The sequence below is a fragment of the Cyprinodon tularosa genome, unplaced genomic scaffold (assembly GCF_016077235.1).
Source record: "Cyprinodon tularosa strain WSP-4 unplaced genomic scaffold, ASM1607723v1 ctg1481, whole genome shotgun sequence".
Lineage (NCBI taxonomy): Eukaryota > Metazoa > Chordata > Actinopteri > Cyprinodontiformes > Cyprinodontidae > Cyprinodon > Cyprinodon tularosa.
This window is the reverse complement of record NW_024038311.1, coordinates 53676-61194: the sequence shown is the minus strand read 5'-3', so window position 1 is coordinate 61194 and position 7519 is coordinate 53676. Positions and strand designations below refer to the sequence as shown.

Here is a 7519-nt window from a genome sequence, read left to right as displayed (position 1 = left end):
CCATTCATTTCCCACTAATTTATATGGCCTAACCGTGACCCTTGCCCTAACCCTAACCATTACCGACACATACCTATCCCTAAACCTAACCGACACATACCTATCCCTAAACCTAACCTAAACTCAATTCACACCTTAGTCCTAAACCTAACCCCCACCCCAAGGAGAGAAACTTTCCTAATGGGGACCAGTTGTTGGTCCCCACAAGTACCTATGAGTCCCCAAAATGTAGCATATTCCTAGGAAATTGTCCCCGCCAGGTATTAAAGATGTAACCCACATGGTTACTAGACCCACGTATGTTATTTGAGAACACAACGGTAGTTATGATCTCCGCCACATGGTGGCGCATTGGATTAGGTTCCTGCCACTGAGCATGTGAAATCACACTGATGGACCAAGCTACACTCACTGCTGATACACAAACTGAGAAAAAAATCATCTGTTGAGCTAATAAACCGGATAAAGAAGATTTTATGAGCCTTGAGGAAGAGAGAAGAACTACTTCAACCACATCTAAGCCCTCTGAACTCCGGTAAGAGTTAGGCTAAGTGGTAGGATGCTAGGCTTCGGTTATTAGCTTGTTGGAGTTAGGACATGTGAAGATGTTGTTGCTGAGACAGTTCCATAAAACCAGTCGGAGTTTTTTTATCCAATGTGTGACCCACCATTGTACTGTGTATCATTTTGTTAGGTGAAATAATAACTAAAGAGATAGCTAATTAGCGTGCTAACGCTAATCGCGGGTAGCTGCTATGCTAGCACAGATAGCCTCCTCTGCTACTATGTCATTAGACAAAGAGAGAGAGATAAATGTGATAGTGAGATGTAAGAAATTGTTCTAATGTACTGTTTTGTGTACATAATGCTATCTATTTCATTGTGGTTGTTCAAACTCATAAAGATTTAGTAAAAAAATAAATAAATATTGATTTAAAGGCTGGGTATTGATATAAATACTGCTTTAAAAAAGAGGAAGAAGTTCATTTATGTTAAGAATAAAAGTTCTTAATGTTTAATTGTGTTAACATAACACTACTTATGTTGTAGACCAATATTTACAATTAATTGGCTATGACAATGCAGAGAATCAGAGTAAGAGTAGTAGATGAACATAGTATTAATGGAAGTATCTTTCTACACCCCGTGTGTAGATTGGTTTTATTTTTCTGCTGGATCAGGAGTCGATCTGCATGAATTCTGAACCTTCTGTGGTTCAGTGGCGAGCCAGGCGACAGGAAGCGGAGAACGGGATCCACTCCACGAGGACTACAGAAATCTACCAACTTCTCTGATACAGATAAGCGCGCTCAATAGAAACAATTAAAAAAAAAACTACCCGGGTAGTAGAAGAATATATAAACAGACACACACACACACCACAAGGATCTAAGCTTTTTCTCCTGACACAGAAGAAAAGGACACTTTTATTTGAACTTTTTTTTTCTATTTTTGTTTTGTTATCAAAGAGCTCTATTTTGTTGGGTTTTTCCCCCCCTAATTCTTTGTATAAAAAGAAGTTATAATACCTGTTTGGTGCAATAAATAATCATTGTTCAACTTCCACTCAGAGTCCAAATTTCTGAACCTAGAGAATGTGATTTCTTTCTTACATTTAGGTTAAGAGTGCTACATTAAACTTGGCGAGCCAGCCAGGAGTTGGTTAAATCCTTTGAACAGGAAGTTGAGCAGTGTGACATTTTTGCATTTTTCTGTGAACATTAATATAATTTAACTTTCATATATTTCCATTGTGGTACAAATACAAGCATGGATACAGTTGCATCTGAAAATGTTAAAGTGCTTAACTCATTGCTAGTGAGTGGTGTAACTGGTAGGGATGTAGACAATGAAGTATTTGACTATTTGGGACAGTATGGTAAGATTGAAAGAGTAATTAATGTTACGAGCAGTCAGGCTAGGTTCCAAAACACAGCTATAGTGGAATACAGCTCAGGGCTAACTATAGAGTATCTTAAAGATACCTTACCTGTTGATAGGCCCTCCAGTAACCCGGAAGTTGTCCACCACATTCAGCTCTTGTCCGAGCTCTACACAGCAGACAGAGGTTCTACCTTAACTCAGACTTACTTAACTGAACTAAGGGATGTTGCTCAGTTGAGTGGAGCAGATTTTGAGAAGGTTTTGCTAGATGAACTAGCTAGGATTCAAGCATCCATTAGAACTAGGAAAGCTGAACCAGATGCATCAGCGGTTAGACATGAACATCAGCATGTTAGTGCTGTGGACATAGCTGACAGAACTCCCCTGAATGTAGGTGACAACCTGACGCTTTCCCCTGAGCCTGATGCACCCCCACGCAAGGAAGTTGAAGCATCCCCATGTAGTAACCGGACTCAGAACTTATCTCCCGAGCATCTCTCAACCCCAGAAATACAAAGAGTAGTGGTTGAGCATGTCATTAAGAACAGTGATCTTCCTTTGCACTATCATGGCAGCACTCGACTCAGACCCTTTTCAGGAAGAATTCCCTGTCCCAATTCAGAGTCTGATTATGACATGTTGCGCAACAATGTTGAGTTTTTCCTTGCAGACCCTGCTATGTCTGCTACACATGTAACCAGGAAAATAGTTGAGAGTCTCTTTCCACCTGCGGCCACCATTGTGAAACATCTCGGGCCCAATGCTTCCCCCCATGAATATCTTGCCCTTCTGGACTCTGCTTATGGCATCATTGATGACGGTGATGAGCTTTTTGCAAAGTTCTTGAACACGAATCAAGGCCCTGGAGAAAAGCCTTCTGGCTATTTGCAGCGCTTGCAGACAATCCTGAGTAAGGTTATCAAAAGAAATGGGTTAGCTGCAGGTGATTCAGACCGCCAGCTGCTTAAGCAGTTCTGTAGAGGCTGCTGGAATAACAGTCTACTTACCAGCCTTCAGCTTGAACAGAGGAAGAATAATCCTCCCCCCTTTTCAGAGTTACTGCTTTCGGTACGTTCTGAGGAGGACAGACAAGCTGCTAAGTCCAGCAGGATGAAGCAGCATCTTGGAGCAAACAGAATAAAAGTCCAGTCAAACACAGTCTCAGTGGAAGACTACACCACTGATGATGATGATGAAATAAAGGCTGCCCCATCTGACCCACGGAAACTTGGAATACAAATGGCAAAACTACAAGCCCAAATAGCTTCTCTTAAAGCGTCTCTAAGTTCAAACCAATTGGTTGCAAAGCCAGGTAAGAAACAAAAGGCTAAGCCCAAAGTCCCTTCCGAAGGAAATCCTTCGCTTTCTTCAGAACCGAAGCTGGTCAACAAGAAGCCTCGCCCATGGTACTGTTTCAGGTGTGGTGAGGACGGCCACATTGCGCCTTCCTGCAACAACGAGCCAAATCCCGAATTAGTTGAAAAGAAACGCAAAGAGCTAAAGCAAAAACAAGAATCCTGGGAGCGGAGTTTAAACTAAACGCAGTTCCTGCTGCGGGACGACCAGGAGCTGGAATTGAGAATGACAGTCCCAACCCAAAGCATACAAGAAAAACAATTATTCAATCACACAAAGTAGACCCCCAAATTAAGCTCCCCAGAGGTCTTGTGGGCCAGAAATGTGTTGCCGATGTCAGTGTGTCAGGAGTTAACACAAGTTGTCTCCTTGACTCAGGGTCCCAGGTTACCACAGTAACTGCGTCTTTTTCAAGAACCCACTTGTCAGAACACCCCATCCAGCCCTTCCAGGGCCTGGATGTTGAAGGGGCTAACGGCCAAAAGGTGCCTTATTTAGGCTATGTACCTATCACACTCAAGTTCCCCAGAGAATTTGTTGAAGCTGAGCCTGAAATAACAACCCTAGCCCTAGTAGTACCAGACCGCCATAGTAACTGTGACTTACCTGTACTCATTGGCACAAACGCTCTAGATACCTTGTATGAAGAACATTGTATTGATAAAGACTTGAACGACTTGTCCTCTGTATATGGTTACAGGCAGATTATTCGTGTACTCAGGCTCAGAAACAAAGTTAACTCTACGGGAAGAATAGGGTTAGCTACTCTAAAAGATAAAGTGCACCAAATCTTACCTGCTAAAACAAGAGTCTGTGTAGAAGGATATGTGAATGCCAACATCCCAGGTGCCTGTGCCATAGTTGAGCAGCCTCAGTCTTCTGCCTTACCTGGTGGAGTGTTTGTAGAATGCTGCCTTATCACTCTGCCCAGACACTGTCCCCACATACTACCCGTGTGGGTCAGAAATGAGAATGAGCACAATGTCACACTCCCCTCAAATTGTGTCATTGCTGAACTTCATACTCCCGAACAGGTCTACGATAACTTACCTGACTCAGACAAACCAACTGACCCTGTGAAATGTTGTGCTGGCACTTCCAAACCAGCCAAAAGTACAGACCAGTCTGACTTTAGTAGTGACTTTGGTGACTCTCCCCTTTCAAAAGAGTGGAGAGATAGAGTGACGTGCAATTTGAATGAGTATCGTGATGTTTTTGCCTGTGATGAGAATGATTTTGGGCATGCAACCAAAGTAAAGCACCATATAAATCTAAAAGACGACTCCCCATTTAAACAAAGGCCCCGACCAATCCACCAAACGACTATGAGGCTGTCAGAAAACATTTGCAAACACTGCTAGATGCAGGGGTGATTCGCGAGTCAGAGTCCCCTTACGCTTCCCCAATAGTGGTAGTCCGTAAAAAGAATGGGGAGGTCCGTCTTTGCATCGACTACCGCAAACTCAATTCACTGACAATCAAGGATGCATACGCATTGCCAAATCCTGAGGAAGTTTTTTCAGTTCTTGCTGGATCCAAATGGTTCTCAGTAATGGACTTAAAATGAGATGGAGGAACGCGATAAGCACAAGACCGCTTTTGTGTGTCCCTTGGGGTTCTATGAATTCAACCGCATGCCCCAAGGCATCACAAATGCCCCCAGTACCTTCCAACGACTGATGGAACGAGTCATGGGGAGCCTTAATCTGAAGGAAGTACTGGTGTTTTTGGATGACATCATCGTCTTTTCTGACACGTTAGAAGAGCATGAAATTAGGCTTAAACATGTCCTCCAGCAACTAAGAGAAAATGGCTTGAAACTCTCTCCCAAAAAATGCCAATTCTTCCAGAGCTCTGTACGGTATTTAGGACACATTGTTTCTAGCAGAGGAGTAGAGACTGACCCGGATAAGGTCAGTGCTCTCCGCACCTGGCCTAGGCCCCAAACACTTGGTGATCTCAAGTCTTTTTTAGGCTTTGCGGGGTACTACCGCCGCTTTGTCAGAGACTATTCTAAAATAGTCAAACCCCTGAATGATCTTACCAGCGGCTACCCACCTTACCGAAAGGGCCAAAAGACATCTAACCCTGGAGCGTACTTCAACCCCAAAGAGCCCTTTAATGAGCGCTGGACTCCTGAATGTCAAAAAGCTTTCGACCTGATCATAGAAAAACTCACATCTGCACCTGTCCTTGGTTTTGCTGACCCAAAACTACAATATGTGCTCCATACTGATGCCAGCACTTCAGGTCTAGGGGCTGCCCTGTACCAAGAACAGGATGGTGAAATGCGAGTCATTGCTTATGCGAGCAGAGGCCTTTCATCCAGTGAAAAACGTTATCCCGCGCATAAGCTAGAATTCCTAGCTCTTAAATGGTCGATTGTTGAGAAGTTTCATGATTACCTTTATGGTAATACGTTCACTGTCATAACGGATAACAATCCTTTGACCTATATACTAAAGTCAGCCAAACTAGATGCTGCCAGTTATCGCTGGCTAGCAGCTCTTTCGACCTTCAACTTTGACATAAAATACCGTGCTGGGAAGAGCAACCAGGATGCCGATGGTCTTTCTAGACGGCCGCATGACAATATAGCAGATGATCATGCATCCCTTGAAGAGAAGGAGCGAATCAAAAAGTTTGCTTTTCACCATCTTTCTTCATCTCCAGATCAACAAAGCTTGCCTGTAGACGCAGTTGCTGTGTTATGTCAACACCGTCTTTTACCTCAGGTAGTTGATGACCTACCTTCCATCACATTGGTTGAATCCCTTGCCATCCATCCGGATGCGATTCCAGACACTTATGGAAATGAAAACATGTTAGGTTGCTCTACCATACCCACCTACAGTACAGAAGAGCTCCAGCAACATCAAAGGGCTGACCCAATCATCGGACAGGTTCTCCAAGTCTTGGAAGGAGGAGATGAGGCCAACCTCTCTCCTGAGTCCTTAGAGCTCAAGCTGATGCTCAAGGGAAGGAAAAGGTTGGAGATGAGAAACGGTCTTTTGTATAGAACGCGTCAAACAGGAGATGATGTTACTTACCAGTTTGTTGCTCCCAAGTCTCTTCGTGCTTCAATTCTCAAGTCCTTACATGAGGATATGGGACATATGGGTTTCGATAGAACCCTTGACTTGGTTAGAACAAGGTTCTACTGGCCTAAATTGGCTGCAGATGTGGAAAAAAAGATCAAGTCATGTGGGCGTTGTGTCCGAAGGAAGACAAAGCCAGAAAGGTCAGCACCCCTTGTGAATATCCACACAACTCGCCCCATGGAGTTGGTGTGCATTGACTACTTGTCACTAGAACCGGACAGCCACAATACCAAGGACATCTTGGTCATTACAGATCATTTTACCAAGTATGCGGTTGCTATACCGACAAAGACCAGAAGGCTATAACAGTCGCCAAAACCCTTTGGGAGCAGTTCTTTGTGCACTACGGGTTCCCTGAGCGTCTGCTGAGTGATCAGGGCCGGGATTTTGAATCCCAACTCATTAAAGAACTCTGTGCTGTAGCAGGCATCACAAAGGTGCGTACCACGCCCTATCACCCACGAGGAAACCCTGTAGAGAGGTTCAATCGAACCCTGCTAGGCATGTTGGGAACCTTAAAAGACAAGGAGAAAAGCCACTGGCGAGATTATGTAAAACCACTCACCCATGCCTATAACTGCACCAGGAACGATGTCACGGGGTTCAGCCCGTATGAATTGATGTTTGGACGTCAACCTCGCTTACCAATAGACATTGCTTTCTGCTTACCGGTGAAAGATGGCTCTCCCAAATCCCATTCTCAGTACGTGAAACATCTAAAAGCACGCCTTGAGGAGAGTTATCAGATTGCCACCAGGAACTCAAAAAAGGTTGCGGATCGGAACAAAGGCTATTTTGACAAGGGAGTACGAGAGTCAACGCTAGAGAAAGGGGATCAAGTGTTAGTGAAAAACCTGAGGTTCCGAAGTAAACACAAGCTTGCAGACAAGTGGTAGTCCGGTATGTACAACGTTCTTGAAAAAGTTGGAGACTTACCAGTGTACAAAGTACAGTCAGTAGAGGGTGATGGTCCCATCCGGACTCTACATAGGGACTTGCTGCTTCCTTGTGGTGACCTATCTGAAGCCGAGGAAACGGAACCAGTCAAACCTCAGGTCCGCAGGCCAAGAACTAGGCAGAATCATCCACAAATCCTGGAGGAACTCTCTGAATCTGAGGATGACTTGGTTATCTATCCAAGCCTGTCCTCAGTTTCTCCTGAAGAACAATTCACACAG

General features: G+C 44.2%; 1 long non-coding RNA gene across 1 annotated transcript; it reads left to right on the top strand.

The window, feature by feature from the left end:
- The first annotated feature begins 277 nt into the window (after window positions 1-277).
- LOC119779491 lies at window positions 278-1566 on the top strand. Its single transcript, XR_005280236.1, has 2 exons — window positions 278-535; window positions 1155-1566. It is a non-coding gene; the product is annotated as an uncharacterized LOC119779491 (long non-coding RNA).
- The last annotated feature ends 5953 nt before the right edge of the window (window positions 1567-7519 follow it).